The sequence below is a fragment of the Cyprinus carpio genome, chromosome A23 (assembly GCF_018340385.1).
Source record: "Cyprinus carpio isolate SPL01 chromosome A23, ASM1834038v1, whole genome shotgun sequence".
Lineage (NCBI taxonomy): Eukaryota > Metazoa > Chordata > Actinopteri > Cypriniformes > Cyprinidae > Cyprinus > Cyprinus carpio.
The window spans coordinates 17636432-17655839 of NC_056594.1; the positions used below are offsets into that span (position 1 = coordinate 17636432).

The 19408-nt window shown below is 34.9% G+C and overlaps 1 long non-coding RNA gene across 1 annotated transcript in view; it reads left to right on the plus strand.

The window, feature by feature from the left end:
- Nucleotides 1-572: 572 nt before the first annotated feature.
- Nucleotides 573-19408, plus strand: part of LOC122135200 — a 42577-nt gene continuing 23741 nt past the window's right edge. The window contains exon 1 of the long non-coding RNA XR_006153409.1: nucleotides 573-655. This is a non-coding gene — a long non-coding RNA (uncharacterized LOC122135200). The remainder of the gene's footprint in view (nucleotides 656-19408) is intronic.

Genomic DNA, 19408 nt, shown 5'->3' on the forward strand with positions numbered 1-19408 from the left:
GCTTTGCTTCTTTTAAAGGATTACAAACAACTGCCTCATGTTAACTCTATTTTATGTGGTTGTAATAATGCCATGAATCTAATATTGAGCTCATTTTGTAAAAATGCATCTCTTGAAGCTGTGTCAATGTAACTTGCCATTATGACTCATTGGGCGTTCACACTTTGATTACCGAGTTTCTGTGCTGTTGGCTGCTTTTGTTCATACTCCACTGCTAAATCCAAAGTTCTATGCATTTCTACTCCATAGATATAATTTATATAAAGAAGATAATCAACAATATAATATAATATATAAAGATATAACCATTTATAGGGTTATATTCTAGACCTACCAATCTTTCTGTAGGCTTGTTTTGACTTTGACCATACTGTTGTTAATAGTTGTTGAAGGGAATGGTTTGAACTGTTTCACTATTATCATTTTTAAGTGGTTTTATGTGAATAGCTTTGAGTTTGGGCAGATTATGCTGATGAAGGAAGAAGTTTGACATCTGTGAAATGAACAGCTCCTGGCTCTCACTGACAACTTGTTCCTCATTAAAGGAACGGAGGTACAGCTCAAAACTTAAAGAAATTTGGAGGATGAGGATATTTCTCAGTTCAAAAAGGAAGACCAGTTACAGAATTCTGCGGTTACGGAGTGAATGCTAAAGGTACAGTACCTACCACAAACCCACTTAATAGTGAATGAACCGCAATCAAGGTCATGTAGAATATCAGCTATATAAACCCCACTTAATAAAGTTAAATAATAAAAAAGCATCTCACTCTCGCTTATATGACATGCCACATAATCAAGCAACATTCACAACACTGTAATTGCATAGTGGCAGTGTTTATTTTTTAAACAGTTTCTGCTATTATATAAAATAACCTTCTACATATTTAATAATTTTGTAAATATTCAAAAACAGCTGTGGCTAATCTAGAATGTAGGAGGCCGTGCTGCATGTCTGAGAAATCCTACCCATTTTGCAGAAACTTTAGATTCGTAGTTTGAACTTCCCAATTACACACATCCTCAGGCAGTTAACTTGGGCAGTTTTGAACAAACTTTCTGAAGGGGGAATGAAAAAAAAAAAGCCTCTGCACTATATGGTTTGCAGATCATTAAGAATAAAAATCACAATTACTGCATCCAATTGAGGGCGTCTCTGGAGTTTAGAATGCCAGGGCATGTGTCAGGCTTTCATAGGCTAAATGGTAACTATAAGCACCACTTAATAAGAGCATTATCTGTAGTTTGGTAATAAGACCAGTCACGAAGGCCCAGCTCCACTTTTTTCACTGAATATGGAGTTGTTACACCAAAGCCGGAATGGACTGGCCACAGGGAGCACCAGCACTTTTCCTTATGGGAAAGTTGTCAAAACCATTTTAAAAACACACAAAGGGAGAATTTTTTTGATAGATAATTACATATAGATAGACAACCACGCACACTGTAATATATATATATATATATATACACATACATATATATATATACATATATATATATATATACAATTTTGCTTTTTAAATAATTCAGACTCTGTATAAAATAAATAGAAAACAAAATGGCTTATGTAATATTTAGTTTAGCTTCCTGAGGCTCATGATCAGCATTTTCTGCTCATGTCAGAACATCTTATTTCACAAAGTCTCTTTAAATAAACCAGCAAGCAATGGGGGGATCATGTACCTGTGTTTCTATGGTTACCTCATCATGATCACGCAACTATTCACTTGTCATTTCCTTTGTGATTATAAATTGTTAGATGTGAACGTGACATAGCCTTTGTAAAAAAGAGGTGGGTTTTTCCACACCACTGCTTGTGACCTCTCTACACCTTTTACATCAGTCAGTAAAGTTAGCTGCAAACTTTTCTTTCTGATGGCCATAAGTTTGACAGTCTGTGGGGATGGAGATGTAATGACAGTTCTGTCGGGGTTTGTGGAGTTTTGGTTGGTCTTGAGTGCAGAGGAACTTCGAGCCCTGTGTTTGATATGCTTTAGAGGATGTGAGCCTGTCAGAGATTGCTTGATGAAGTATTTCTCAAAGGAAGTCCACCCTCATTGGTGCCCCTCTTACCCGCACGTCTCAATCCTGCAACGACAGGTTCAGAAACCTCCTTTGATTTCATCTTTCATGTCGGTCTCTTTTATTTTGGTCTCTGGCACCCACCTTGTATCTTGAAGTGTAACACTTCACTACCTTGATCAAGGCTGCTGGGTATGAGCCTCAATCTTGTGTTAAGTATCCAATGTAATGATAATGCGCTCCCTTCCTTTAGTTTCCTTTTCTTTGGTTGTTTATGTATTAATTTGCCTAATAGAAAAAGTGTGATATCAAGTTTTACGTTTTACACCTCTCAAGCTAAAGGTAGATTATTTTTCAGACTGTAACTTCACTAAGGTTAACAAAACAATTTACAAATTCATATAATTTGACTCTTCTCACATTATTCTTTGCCACACAACATTTATCAACTAACTAGAGCTAATATATATATATATATATATATATATATACATATATATATATATATACAATATAATATAATATAACAGAAATGTATATTGTATAATGTAAATAAATAATGCCAGTAAATGTTTTATAGCATTTTTTTTATTCATTTATATATTTATATCATTTATATTATATATATTTATTTATATATATATTATATTATATAAATTTTTTAATATATTTTAAAAATAAAATAAAACTATATGTATTCACAAACACATATGCACATATAACAAATTTTAATAGAAAAAAAAATATAAAAAAAAAAATTAACATTAAAAAAAAAAAAAAAAATCTATTGATCTCTATCCCAAATATAGGTTACTTTAAAATTGGAAATTTTCTTGCTCTTGAAATATATTTTAAAATATATTTTGGGATATGGAGGTTGAAACTAAATATGTTTTCAATAAAATACATAATATATGTAATTGAGCTTCACTAAATATTTAGTATATTTAAAATATATTTTGGGTAGAAAAAAAAAAATTTTTTTTTTTGCCATTGGAAATGCTCCAGATAATATAATAAAGTCTTTAAAAGGACTTCAACAAAGTCTCTGAATGCTTAAACTAATCATTGATTCCATGAATTGATAATGCTTGAAAATGATTGAAAGAACACCCAATCCCTGAGTACGCCTTCAATACACCCCGCACCTCTGAAAAATTTATGCATTCTTAGTCATAAATCTATAAATCTGTAAAGTTTTCCGTAACCTCGCATTCACCCAAACATTGAGAATATATAGACTTTCTGTCATCTTCGGGAAAGTGCTTGTGATTGACAACCCACCCTATTACCAAACACTGCCTGCAGGAAGTGTCAGTCTTTAAGCTATACTGCCTGTTAGCAGGCAGGTCTCTGAGAGCACTAACAAAAACAGTTCTTGAATAATGGCTTTCCGTGACTGGAGCATGCTCAGAATAATAGAGAATTTTATGAGGAAATATAATGTGGCAATTAAATAACTATTCTGCATTCCTAAGTTTTGGAGTCTTTAATATGGATTCCTTGGCCAGTGCCTTCCTATTCGATCAGTCTTGCATTAAGTAAGCAGTTCACTTTTTGTGGACCATTACGTAAATTGTCTGAACAAACTGATTTATTAAATCATTATAGTCTGTAGTGAACTGGTTTGGTCCGACGGTTCATGTAAATTAAGTGGTTCATTTTTGGTGAACCATTTACATGAACCGTCATCTAACTGATTGACTAAGATAAATCAGAATGAAAAAACTCAAGTTAATCATTAAAATATGATTCATTTAAGTGCATCTGTTTCTTCTTACGGTCCATGCAAGTCAAGTGGTGTACTTTTTTGAGATAGTAATAAACCATCTGAATGAAATGGTTCACTAAAATGAATCTGACCATAAGGATTTGCCGTTGGGATAGTTCATTTAAATCAAGAGGTTGACAAAACAGCTTGATTTACATGAACAGTCTAAAAGAACCAATACTCTAAAAAGACTAATTGATTCATCTAAACCTACCATATGCCCATGGTAGCGTGGAAATCACATCATGAGCATCCCAAACTTTGGCAAATTTTTATTATTAACTCGACACCAAATCTCAAACCCTCAAGTTAAGTTTTGCACTTTCCAATCTTGTTTTAAGCTACTGTTTAAAGGCATAGTAAGTAGAGTGGTTGGCTGAATATGTGAGTGTGTGTGAGTGTGTTTAAGGCAGAGACAGACAGAAAATAAAAGAGAACTAGACAGACAAAGAGAATGAGAGAAGGGGGTGGAGAAGACACTATAGTGAATGTGCAATAGTAACCAGTGCAACTTGATCCAAATCACAGCTTCTCAGCAGTAGACTTCTTCTTTCGCTTCTCGTTTTTGTGGTTATTTGCCTGTCCACGGGAGTCATCGGAGCAGAGAAATTGCCTGTTATCTGGGGGGTCGATTTCTCATGTGCCCTTAAATTGCTTTGTATTGACACTATCTCATCGATCTTACCTTTACCCCAAACAAAACAACCTCACCTCAGTTTTGCACCCCTTCTTTAGACACAGAGTACGGTGTGTGTGTGATCGTTTGTGAGTGAGCGAGTAACTAATGCATGTCGTGTGTGAAATGATGTCGTGTGTGAGTGGGTGAGCTGTGAGGAGTAATTGGCCCACAAGAAGTAATCCATGTCTAATAGGCTTTAACATGATTGTGTATTGTTTTTATGGGTGCTTGGCCTGAGGAGGTTCATGAGCCATTGGCCCGTTTTTACAGGAAATTTTATATATATATATATATATATATTCTCATATATATATAAATTTTATATTAATATATATATATAAATATATATATATGTGTATGTATGTATATATTTGTTATTATTTATTTTGATATTTAAATAATGTATTGTGCAAGATCACACTAAAAATTATTGTTTAATGTCTCAAATTTTGGACCTCATATGAAATAGAATAAATAAAATAAATGTAACATAGAATATTTATTTATTTATTACTTACATTCCTTATTTTGTATCTACAGGAAAGTGCTATAAAGAGTTTTCTCGTCTCACTACATGCAGATACATTTTACTTGAACATTTTTTCTGAAGTTTGTGTGTACAGTCATTTCATTCAGTTCAGTCACAGTGGCATGTTTGGCTTGTTAATGTTAAAAGGCCTCTTTTGTGCTCAAATACACACCAGCTAGGCCTACATCACAAAGTGATAAACCTGCAAAGATGTAAGGACAGAGATGAATAATCATGCTTGCATTGTCTACTTTTGAACATCTTTGTTTCATCACTTGCTCCTGACTAGATTATAGGCTGGTGAAAGAACAGTTTTGCCTATGAATGATGTTTAATTGTAAACATAAGATGATTGTCATGGTGAGTAAAACACAATGATAGCAGTTTAAAAAAACAAAAAAACAATCCTACACAATAAATCACACTTGCATATAATAAACAAGAATTTTGTATTATCTCAAGTGTACAGTAGTGCATGTTGTGGGTGGTTGCTAGGGCATTGCTTTGTGGTTGATGTTATGGGTGTTATGGGTGTTATGGTTGATTTTAAGTGGTTACGTACTATCCCAAGTCAAAAACTCTTTACGCACTCTCAGAAAAAACATGTCACTCTACACACTCTCATACAAAATCTGTCACTGGGTCGGTACCCTATCAAAGGGTACCATTTAGATCCTAATATGTACCTTTAAGGTACCAGTTTAATGTAAATAAGGTACAAAGGTGTACCTTTCGAAAAGGTACCATCCCAGTGACATCTTTTTTACCTTTTTGTTGAGTTTTTTGATGCACTTCTCAAACAGAAGTCATTTTCAAACCTTTCTCTTGGTTAAGCGGATAATTTGCACAACCAACGTGAACATGAGCGAAATCTGCATGGTGAACTTTTTCACCCTCACTCAAAACTTGATTGTGCAGATTCCTATTGGAATGACTGGATTCCGCCTGCAGAGTGGTGGTAAATGTGTCCGCACTTTAAGTCTACAGGATTTTAGACTTGTTTAATGGTTTTCCAAGTAAAAATCATTCCAAAAAGTAATGACAAATGGCTTTGAAGTATCATTCATATATCCATTGCATGAGCGACCCAGGATAAGTTATGCTCTAAAGTTTAATATACTTAGGATTAGGAGTTTGTTCAGATCCCCAGCACCCAAAGTGTTAGGTAATAGTGACGCCTCCTTTAGCCAGCACTACTAATTAAAATATTTTTCTTTTGTTTTTACAATTGATCGGTTGAGAATCTAGGGATTATCTACAGTTATGCTCAAAATTATTCATTCTCTTGGTAAATATGATCAAAGAAGGCTGTGGAAATAAATCTGCATTGTTTATCCATTTGATCTTTCATTCTTGTCATAAAAAAAAATAAAAATCTAACCTTTAATTGAAATAAAAATAAAGTGAAAGTGAGTTAAAAACATATTATGAAATAAATATTTTTCTCTAATACAATAAGAGGATGTGTGTCTATATCATCCTAATGCATTGTGAGGAGGAAAGTTTGAGTGGCCAAAGACACCAGCAATCACAGCTGAAGAACTGCAGAAAATAATTGAGTCTTGGGGTCAGAAAGCTTAAAAAAAAAAAAAAAAAAAAAAAAACAATGTTGTTTGGGAGGGTTTCAAGAAAAAACTAGAAAAGAAAACGCTCTCATCAAAAACAAAATCCAGCATATTTATACACTACACAAAACTTAAACTTTAAACGGTACAATGTTCAACTTTCAACCATCAAACAATCAAAAAATCAAGATACACATATGCACAAAGAAATAAAAAAGTACCCCATGTGTACAATGAAATATACTGCTGGGTCTTTAAGTTTGTAGGCCTATTTTTCTGCCAGAGATCCTGGATATCTTGTTCAGATAGATGGCATAATGGATTCTATAACATGCCAATGGATAACGTTTTTTAAAACTGACTGTCCATGCTAGAAATCTTAAAATTGGCCATGGTTGGACAACAGGACAATGATCCACAAACAAATGTTAAAATAAAAATGGGTCACTGAGAACAAAACCAAGCTTTTGCCCTGGCCGACCCAGTTCCCTGAGCTGAACCCTATAGAAAATGAGTGAGGAGAAGCATGCAGCTGGAAATCTGAAGGGTCTGGAGAGATTCTGTATGAAGGAATGGTCTCTGATCTCCTGTCAGATGTTCTCTAAACTCTTCAGGCATTATAGGTGAAGACTCTTCTCTTGGCAAAAAGTATTGGATGAAAGGGTATGATTAATTGTGACCAATGTGTATTAGAGAAAAACATTTATTTCATAATGACATTTCTCTCCCATTTTAAAATCTTATTCTTATGTTACATTTTAGTAAATTTTTAAAATAAAATATCCAAAGGATTGATGATACAGATTAATTTGCACAGCCTTCTTTGATCATATTTACCAAGGGTATGAATAATTTTGAGCACAACTATAAGTCAGCTATTGAACTGTACGTTAAAACTGCCCAGGGCTTTTGCAGCTTGATTCTTCTAGAGTCTTAAAAACTCCATGCAGCAGTTCATTAGATTTCCAAAGACTTTCATGTAAATGCCTCTCAATATGTTTTTGGTTTGGGGCATTCTTGCATCTGCCCTACAGTATATTATACTGAGAGGCTCACTTCACGGATTTCTTTGCTCTTGGATTAATTAATGGGCGTCCATACCACATGTCAGGGCCAACAGGAATGTTTCTGATTATTGTGTCTATTAAAAATGTTTATATATAAAAATAAATAAATAAATAAAAAAAAAATCATGCAATCATTTAAGTAGTCTTGTAAAAACGGTCCATTTCTGGAAGATTGGTGGACTTTACAACAACGCTAGCAGCTACTATTGCACTTTTGCTAAAGTTGCTTTGACTTGAGCTCTGCCGTCTAGGCTTTAAAACCAACTTGAAGAATAGATGGAGTCCCTGGTGGATGCTGCAGTTCTCCCAGTGGGAGAGTCTGGAGCAAACCAAGGATGGCTGGAGCCAATTGGAGTGGATTGATCTCTCTTGCGTGGGCTCCATACCAGCCTCCTGTGTTTTCTTTCTCCCTCTCACATTTGCATACCAAATAAGCTGCCGTTTTCTCTTAGAATGCCAGCTTTCATTTGTCACCCCTGGTATAATACAACACCCGTGTCCCTTAGCACACAGCATGAGGTTCCCCCGCTGAGCCAGCCAACTCTGTGTGCATGTGAGAGAGCGACCAAAAAGATATCCATTGAGTATGACACACAAAGGGTGTTTCTCTGCAGGTAGAGGAGGAGATCTTAATAAGTGCCTGCATGTGAGAGTATGAGCGTGTTTACATATAAAGTGTGTGTTTGCAGGTGTATCCAGTGCGGGGAAATTCACAAATGAGATTTCTATGTGCTCATTATACTGTATTTGTCCTTGAAGACAATGAAATTAAATGGGGATAACAGGAAGACTTGCGATTAAGGGGGCATTTACTCAATACCTTTTCAACTACAAAACTTTTTATACGTTTTGGCCGTTCATTTACACAAACATTGAAAACAGTTTTCAAAGTGCAAGTTTTTGCAAAAGCTATAGTTATCATCACTGTGTAAACTACAGAAATCTGCATTTATGAAAACGGTGATGTCATATGCATGCGTATGATGTGTTCAGTCTATGGGTATGTGCGCGTGTACTGTGTCTTTACAAAGTGACATCTGCAACTGTGTTTTTAGTAATTTTTACAGATCCGTGTGAATGGGGATAGTTTTGACAACATTGAAATCTGAATGCAAAATGTTTCAAAAATGCAAAAGCAAAAAAAATATATTTTTATAGCACATTGTTGTCAATGTACCCTAAGTCTCTTACTTTTTAGGTTTTGTTGTTCTAGAGCAGGGGTTTTCAGACTTTTTTGATGGTGATATGCATAATTCAATAATTGACATATTCAAAATAAAAATTTAGTACTTATAACTATTAAATTTTAAAAAAAAAAAATTCACATTTAGATTTCTATTACATGTATAAACCTGAAGAGAATAATTCAGTTTAGCTTGGCTGTTTTTATATATATATATACACACACATACATTATATATATATATATATATATATATATATATATATATTATATATATATATATATATATATATATATATATATATATATAGATAACAAAAAAAAAAAATTTTGGCCTTACTCCACCTTATTCAACATAATAAAGAAATTAATAAAAAAAAATATCAAGGATTAATCTAAAAAAAAAATAATAATAAATAAATAAATAAATAAAATACTTTAGCTGGGTTTTCAAAGGCAGGGTCACATATAATATATTTTAAATATTTTGTCTATTATATAAAAAAAAATTGTATCTTATTAACTTAATATACAGTACTATTCTTATTCTCTGCATAACATCTTGCATATTTATTTAATATATTTATGATAAATGGTGTGTATTTGTGTATACAGTATTTTGTTCATTTTTATTATAAATAAACAAATGTATTATGTTTAATTTGTTTTATTTTTATCACTTAGACTGTACTCAAACCTGGCGCTCCAATGAGAATCACCACTCAGTATGTCAGAGCACTCAGAATGCTCTGACTTATGGGCATTTATAACTCATCTTTCCATACCTGTCTTGTGTATGACTTCAAGTTTTACTTACTCAATCAAAAACATGAACGTACAGTACAATGCCAAAGCCATTTAGAATGTCCAAATAAAACCATCAGCCTACCACAATAATTCTGCCCATCCCCAGTACAAATCGCTAACTAAAGCAATGCTGTTGGTGACTGTATGAAAAAAAGAAAAGAAATGGTGTGATTTGAAATGGAAATGAAAGAAGCTTGCTGCAAAGAAACAGCTAAGTATGAGGGAGGCCAGCCTTGGCTGAGACACAACTCTATTTGTAAAGGTCAACATCTTTAGTAGGAGGAAAACTTCCCTGTGGCTCTCTCCTCCCAAGAGCTGGGGAAATATTTAGAAAAATACAAACAGTGCTTATTATTTGCGTGGAGTGTCATGCTTAACTATTCCCAACAGGTTCTCCTGTGAGTCACCACCCTCTCTTCCCGTATACAGTCTTGGCTGCTGGACTCAAAAGGCGGTGCTGTGTAGCGCTAAAGCTAGGTGTTAAACAACTAGGCTGCTGCTACAGCTGTCCCACTCGTCTCCGTTTGGTCTGTCAGGCTGTGCAATCTGCTGACAGTCTAATAGGAGATCAGACTGAGGTGTTACAGCTGGTATTATGACGGAACTCTCAAAATTGTTTGCAATTTTGCTTGACACTGCCACCCGAGACTCAAAACGAGTATCCTTTTCCTGTCAAGAAATTCAGGGACAAATCCGTGCCTTACCTTAAGACAGTAAGTAGACATATAAGAGGAAACTGTAGAGACATCCCTAGAAAACATGTATCTAAGCAAAAAGTAAGACGCTAAATAAGATGACATGGCAGCTTTGAGTCCCTTCGTGCAGCAGATGTGCATTTTCCCTGCTGAAAATGCCAACTCAAGTGGTCACCAGCATATGTTGTGTTTTGAATGTTAAGATCTGAATTGCACTGAAGCTTTTTCTGGCCAAGAATCACTCGCTTAGAGAGAAAAAGGCTGTCTGATTGACATGTAAAGAGACCAACTAAAGTTTGTTTTGTTATGTGCCATTTAAGGTGGGTTTATTGGACATATATTTTGAACTAGTAAATTGCTGTGTACACTCAAATATCATTTAACAGTTTAGGGTTGGTGAGATTAAAAAAAGTATATATGTTTTTAAGAGAAACATCTTATGCTTATCAGGGCTGCATTTCTTTAATAAAAAAATGCAGAAAAAATTTGTAAATATTATTATAATGTAAAAACATTTCTCATACATTTTGAATTTTTTTTTTTTTTTTGAAAACGGTGATAGCTTTTTTTTTCAAGATTCTATGATTTATTGGAAAAGTATTATTTGAAATATCATTACCATCACCTATGATCGTTTTTTTTTTCTTTGCTCAATAAAAGTAGTAATTAGTTTTATTGTTTTTTTTTAAATATTACTGATTCCAGACTTTTGAGTTGTAGTCTGTATATACATTTTTTTTTCTATTTTATTATACTTTTACATTAAATTTTAAATGTTTATATTACATATACATTTTATATTTCTCTCATATTACATTAAAATATATAGTTTGATATTACTTTGTATATTATTACATACGATATGATTGCTTTATATGATTTTATATATTACTTTATAGCCACTCTTTTGCTATTTGTTATTAACAACTTATGCTTGTTAAAATCTTTACTTATAGCTTTTAGATGGTCATGTTGATATTACAGAATTACAGAATTACGTTATATGCATCAGATGGTCAGCAAATGGAATTCTGGTTGGAAAACCATAACTAACCCATTTGAACCAGACTTTTTTTTATTATTATCAGTTTTGTGCTTTACACACCTCTGAAAACTCACCAGAAAAAAATTATGTGGTGCAACAACATCTTGCAATCACTTGGCACTCTCAACTGATAATTTGAGTTCTTCCTCTCGAGAACACATTCAAAACTGAAGGTTCTTGACCTGGGAATCATTAAAGTGCTTTTGCTTATGCGAATATGCTTGCCACTGCATAAAGTTTAAACATTACCTCTTGAGGAATGGAAGTCATAGCCTGCTGAAGGATCTTTAGCTCCCTGCAGAGCTCCAGAGATGAGCTGAGCTGGACTTATCAGCCGCCTCGCAGAGCATTGTGCACTGGGAGAGATGACGGAGAGAGACTTCCTCCTGTATTAATGAATCCAGTCAGGCGGGATCTTAAGGGACCTAAAGACTCTCAGGCACTGAGGGGACAGGAGTGGTTTGGCAGTTTAAGTGCCAGAGAATGATTCGTTGGAGGTTGTTCTACATATTTCATACAAGGTGCTGACTGTACGGGTCTAATGCGTGTTCCCTTATCTGAATTTTCCAGTAAAAACTGACTAGTATTTAAAACAGAACAAAGGTGCTTCTGATAGGTAAATAAGAGCAAATACTTGTCAAATAGCGGAAAAAGTTAAAACCCAAGCACTCACTTCTTTAGCCTTTTGTTATAGCGAAGCAACTTCAAAGCAGCTGCGAGCTGTGAAAATCAGCCGTTAAAATTTCCGTTTACTCTAAGCTCCTCAGAGCGATCCACCTTTCTGTGGTAATTATTTTCGGCGTGATGAACTTGAGGTTTTTTTTTTCTTTTTCTTTTTTCAGCCTGTTATATGCAGTGATCAAAGAGAGAGGAAGAAAGTGACTTTTCACACAGCTCAATGTGCCAGAAGCCTCTACAAGCATCTGCTTATGTGGGACTCTGAGAGCCGGAGCTCCAGCTCCGAGTAAACATGATTATGAGGCTCCAGCCTGACTTACCCAGAACTGTCTGACAACACAGGTGGTATTTAGGGCTTGTTAGCTGATAGATCCTTGTCTTATAAGTGAAAGAGATGCTAATTATACATTAACAGCAACTGTGACATGTGACCTCAGGATATCCATTTTGAGTTAAGAAAGTATTCAACTCATCTAATTGCTTACATGATTTTGTAAAGATTCACAATTATAAACCCGATTCCAAAAAAGTTGGGGCACTGTACAGATTGTGAGTAAAAGAGGAATGGAATAATTTACAAATGTCATGCCAAATATTGGCTCATTTTGGATTTCATGAGAGCTACAGATTCCAAAAAAGCTGGGACAGGTAGCAATAAGAGGCCGGAAAAGTTAAATGTACATGTAAGGAACAGCTGGAGGACCATTTTGCAACTTATTAGGTCAATTGGCAACATGATTGGGTATAAAAAGAGCATCTCAGAGTGGCAGTTTCTCTCAGAAGTCAAGATGGGCAGAGGATCACCAATTCCCCCAATGCTGCGGCGAAAAATAGTGAACTCTCTTTTCTCTCTTTAGGTCAAAAAAGAAGCCATATCTAAACATGATCAAGAAGCGCAGGCAAGGCTAATTTAAAATGGACTGTGGCAAAGTGGAAAACTGTTCTGTGGTCAGACGAATCAAAATTTGAAGTTCTTTTTGGAAAACTGGGACGCCATGTCATCCGGACTAAAGAGGACAAGGACAACCCAAGTTGTTATCAGCACTCAGTTCAGAAGCCTGCATCTCTGATGGTATGGGGTTGCATGAGTGCGTGTGGCATGGGCAGCTTACACATCTGGAAAGGCACCATCAATGCTGAAAGGTATATCCAAGTTCTAGAACAACATATGCTCCCATCCAGACGTCGTCTCTTTCAGGGAAGACCTTGCATTTTCCAACATGACAATGCCAGACCACATACTGCATCAATTACAACATCATGGCTGCATAGAACAAAGATCCGGGGTACTGAAATGGCCAGCCTATAGTCCAGATCTTTCACCCATAGAAAACATTTGGCGCATCATAACGAGGAAGATGCGACAAAGAAGACATAAGACAGTTGAGCAACTAGAAGCCTGTATTAGACAAGAATGGGACAACATTCCTATTCCTAAACTTGAGCAACTTGTCTCCTCAGTCCCCAGACGTTTGCAGACTGTTATAAAAAGAAGAGTGCATGCCACACAGTGGTAAACATGGGCCTGTCCCAACTTTTTTGAGTTGTGTTGATGCCATGAAATTTAAAATCAACTTATTTTTCCCTTAAAATGATAAATTTTCTCAGTTTAAAACATTTGATAGATGTCATCTATGTTGTATTCTGAATAAAATATTGAAATTTGAAACTTCCACATCATTGCATTCTGTTTTTATTCACAATTTGTACAGTTTCCCAACTTTTTTGGAATCGGGTTTGTAAAACTGGAAGGAAATTGGGCTGTAATGCACATCCTCAGTGGCGAGCAGGGGTACAGCAGGAGCTGTGAGTTTAAATCTGGCTTGCAACATTCTTGACACTGTTCATCAGAATTTCCTGTACTATGAAAACTGTTTGTCTGACTTTCTATCCTATCTGTCCATCTATCCATCTGTCTGTCATTCTACCTGTCTGTCATTCTAGCCATCTGTCTCTGTTATTCTATCCATCTATCTGTCTGTCTGTCCTTCTGTCTATATGTCAGGCAGCCAATCTCTCTCTCTCTGACATTCTATCAGTCTGTCTCTCTGTTTGACATTCTGTCTCTCAGTCAATCTCTTTCTGACGTTCTATCTGTCTGTCTGTCTATCCGTTTGTCATTCTGTCTGTCTGTCTGTCAATCTCTCTCTGATGTTCCAACGGTTTCTGTTGTTCTATCTGTCTGACTTTCTGTCTGTCAGTCAATCTCTCTCTCTGACGTTCTATCTGTCCGTCTATCTGTCCATCTATCTGTCTATCTCTTTCTGAAAGTTCTCTTTCTGTCTGTCAGTCCATTTTTCATTCTATCATCCATCGTTCTATCTGTCTATTCATTTGCTTCTCTATCTGTTGTTCTATCCATTCGTCTGTCTGATCTTCTTTCCATGTGTCTGTCATTCTATCTGACTGCCTGTTGTTCTGTCTATCTGTCTGTCCGTCCATTTTTCATTCTATCCATCCATCATTCTATCCATCCATCATTCTATCTGTCTATCCATCTGCTTGTCTGTCTTTTGTTCTATCCATCCATCTGTCTGTCATTCTGTCTGACTGCCTGTTGTTCTGTCTGTCTGTCTGTCTGTCATTCCATACGTACCTTTATCTGTCTTTCCATCCATCCGTCCATCTATCTATCATTCTATCTATCTGTTCTTCAATGTGATGAATGTGCAAAAATCTTTAAGTAGTTCTCAGGGTGCTTCAGTGCAGTTGATAAGGTAATCTGAGTTGTTACTAAGTGTTTGCTTTTTTGAAAGATTCACTGCTAAATGGGAGTGAATAATTTTTTTCTTTTTTCTAATAATTAGTTTCAGGGAAGTGTAATATTGAAGTTGAAAAGCAAATTAAATATTAAGCAATTATTTTAAACATTTAAATGTGTGATTTTTAAATGTTTTGTTGTATTTATTTTTAATCAAAGAAATGCTTGCCTATGAAAACATGTTTATTTCAAATTTTATGACACATTTCTCTGTTTGCACTGGGAGGATATTGATTCAAATTGGACTCAAGCGAGGTCAGATGTGACAATAACAAGTCAGACTGGTTTGAACCAGAGGCTCAGCACCCGTGGAAATGTATTTAATTAATCTCTATCAGTATGTCCTTTATTTAATATTTACAGGAAAGAAAACTGCAATACCCACTTTGTTGTGAATAAAAAAAAAAAAAATTTTATATCTCATGAATATGTTTCCTCTCCATACTGTTTATTCATGCATTTATTCATCCATTTTTCACGCTTATGAATCTGCAGAGACCTTGTTACCGGCGTTGCATTGTGAGAGTACTGCAGAGATAGATACACAGAGCGCTCATGATAAATGTATGCACCTTTGTCGCCCTACAGAGAGAGTGTCTTTCACCTCTGTGCTGTAGATGAACAATGAAAACTTGTTGGTGTTAGAAATTACTCCACTACAGAGAGACAATATGGGGAAAAGTGGCATTTATTTAAAATACAAACCATACATGCTCTTTATTAAATGCACCATTTAAAGTGGAGTGGAGCTCTTGGCAAAAATCGCTCTAAACCAAACACTGGCATCTTTGTTCATTGTGCTGAAAGTTGGAAAGGCTCCTTTTGTTGAACTTGGAAGTAATACGAGTGAGATCATTATTGTCTAATGTGTTTGAAAACTTTCCTATGCATGACATTTCAATTCTAGAAAGAATACACATCAAAACCAATAAATAAATAAATAAAACTAAAGTGGCAGTCAAAATCTAGTTAAGAACTTCTAATTAATTTTATTTAGGCAGCATTTAACCTGTACGGTCTGGACTTTCGCAGCAGTGATGACAAACATTAATTTGGTTTGGTTTTTGACTAAGAAGCGAGGCTTTTGAACTAAATTATAGAGGCATTAACAAACTTTTTCCACTGTGTGCACTTCCTCCCTCCTCATTTCAGATTTTTTTCAGAGCTCTCTTTTGCTAGTTTTTATATACGAGTGCTTAAAATGCCATATTTTTCCTCTTTTCAAGCCCACCTCTTTATCCTCATTTATTCTCACCTGTGACTTCCAAAATGAAACCATGCAATTACGAAACATTACATTCACCACTAAATCACAAATTCCCCAGGCATTTAAAAGAAATAAGCCATCAAATTCAGAGACTATATTTATTCTGTGACCCCCCTGTCTTTGTGAGAAAGTGTACATTTGCCATTTCCAATTGGATTAAAGATCAGAATTTCTTAATAAACCAAAAGCTGTTCAAAGAGTCTTATTTCTTTTTTCTTCAAACATCACATTGAGGTGACAAAAAATGTCTTTAAAATGGTAGATCTCAGAGCAGTCATGGCAACAAGAAGTAGCACCAAGTACCACAATCTGTGAGTTATCCTTTTTCATTCCATCTGACATAAAAATAGAGTCAGAGGGAAAAACAAAAAATATACCGAGGGGTCCAAAAATCTGAATGCATGTGGGATGCAAAATCAAATTTAAACCTGGAAAAAGGTTTGAGAATATTTAAATGAAGAAACATTAAGATAAAAAATAATAAATATGGGTACAAATACATTTTTTTTAAACCTCAGGAATCATGATATTTTACAGTATTTATTAATCTTGGTTTGTTATATTGTTGTATAAATAACTTTTTTAACATGAATTAAATCTAGTGTGTGTGTGTGTGTGTGTGTGTGTGTGTATATATATATATATATATATATATATATATATATATATCTTATGTTTATAAAATGTGTTAACTTTAAGATGAATAAATATTGTAAAAGTGTGGTAAATTAATGCATTAAACGTAACATTAGAGTGTCCTGCTTTAACTTTTTTTTTCATAAAGTTTTAAAGTTCACACACACACACACACACACACACACACACACACAAACACACACACAATATATATATATATCTATATATATAATATATATATATATATATATATATATATATATATATATATATATATATATATATATATATATATATATATATTATCAAGTACCAGTTTTGATTATATATATAATTTGTTCAATTAATATATACAATCCAAGAAGTATTGTTATAAATGTAAATATTATTTTTTAGTTTACCACAAATATAGCCTTTAATGCCGATATAGAATAGAAAAGAATAGAATAAATACATTTAATGATTATTATTATTATTATGAGTAACCAGTTAAATTATCACATTTGTGACATTGAACATATGAAGGTATTGGAACATGTTGTTACAAAAGATCAATGTGTTAAACAAGCTGAACATTTTTTCCTGGCCTTTTTCATAGCCAATACTTCAAAGTATGTTTCTACACTGTAAAAATTATTATTCGCTGTTGTAAATAAATCAAAGATTACTAGATTGTTTAACAAGAAACTAGTCTTACTACTAGTTTACATTTCATTCAATGTGCTACTTGCCATTTCATGTTACATGCCAATTGTTTCTACACATTTTTCCAGTGCATACAGAAATTGATTTAAAGTGTGCCAACACACCCCAGTCTCCCATACAGCATAATGTCAGTTTGTCATTGTGCAAACTCTCATGCTAATGTGTGATCAGAATTAAGAGCATTACTTTGAGCTCCAAAATTTCACTTGTTACAATGCTCATTGTCGGCGCAGAGGTGTGGCTTGTATGTGTTTGTGTTTATTAATCATTGTATGTTGTCTCTGGCAGCATGGGATTGTGTGAGAGCGTTTGCACAGATGGACAGAAGGACAGGGCAGGTGGGGCGCTAGACATACAGATGGAACGCGCATTCTCACAGCCTGCCTTGTCACAAAGCTATTATCCCCCTGAAATCTTTTAACGCACACAGGTTATTGCTCTTTCTAAGCCTAAACGACTACAAACGGCATATTTGCAGATGAACTTCTGCTTGTTGACAAGCGGGCGGCACTACTAAGTTTTGCTGCTAAAACATGAAAGCAATTCTAATGAAGACTTCCTTTAATGAACACACTCTCAATAAGCTGCAGCTCAGCAGGTAAAACGAAAACAAAACGAGACACGGACTGAATCCGTCCCAGCTTTTCCATTTTAAACATCAGTCTTTGAGGTGGTTATACATGTGTAGGACTGCAGGCTAACACATCTAGCCGCTGTATGACAGCAATTACTGTGTGTTTTCTCTCTCAGGCCTCTGCCCGGCCTTTACAGGATGCTTGTGTGCGATTGTAGTGGAGACGAGTGACAGAGATGAACTATCTTTGCTTAAAAGGTTAGCGGATGTGCATCAGCACGGAAAAACAATCCAGGGTATGTCTCCGCGCCTCCTCTGCATGCTAGAAAAACACCATCTCATGTATATGTTGTATGGAATTCCATCTTTTTTCTTGCATAGAACTGAGTTGGGGTGGGGGCTCGGGTATACTCGCTCTTGTCTCAGAGACCTCCCTGGGGTGCATTGCCATGGAAACGGCCCCAGGTAAATCAGTTTCCTGAAGGTGGTTTCTTGTGGTTCCATTCCGCTTCAATAGGCCAGAGACTGTGTATTTCTCCCAGTGTGGGAAATGGAACAGACTAAATGAAGTTGACACTCGAAGGCCCCAGGGAAGCCCACAGGCAGACTTGTGTAACAAACTCATTGGGCTGATCAGCTAAACGCACTCCATTAAGGTGGGTCTCATGTACTAGTGCGTACTGCTTGAAGAGTGTGCTGATTAAAAACAGAGGACATGACCTTAAAGTCAACATGAAACCCAAATTGACCCCATTTACTCAGTACATATACCTGAACTTATAGTGAACGGTTCTCAGTACATATACCTTTATTTTTCAAAAAACCACCATATAAAAAACAACCCTTACACACATAAATTATTTTTCAACAACCTGTCATATAGAGAACACCTTTTACATTCATAAATTATCATTGGATAAAATACTATCCTGTTTCACATAGAATTATATCCCTTAAGGCTTGTTTATATAAAGAACGATAACTATGCTAATAATTATATTAGTGTCCACACCAATGCAAGATAACGTTCTGTTTGCAAACGCTGCAGTTTTGTCGACTGTTGCTTTAAATCCTTGAGCTCTTTAAAGTCAAGTGGATTCTGATTAGCTGTCAGTGTTTTTATTGTTTATTAGCTATAAAAAAATAGTTCTTGAAATAAATTCCAACAGTATAGTTCCTTTCTGCTGTTATCTTTAGTACTTCCCTATTGTCATATAGAATTAGAAGCATTTTTTTTAAACGTATCATTCATTATATTTATTGTCCTTGGAATTAATTGGCCTTTATGGAGTTACATGGGTTGCAAATGCCATTTTATGTTGACTTTTCAAAAATAATATTTGAAAAAGGACCAACACATTTATGATGAATGATGATGATGAATGATATTTTTGAAGAACTTTCAACTATAAGCAACTACA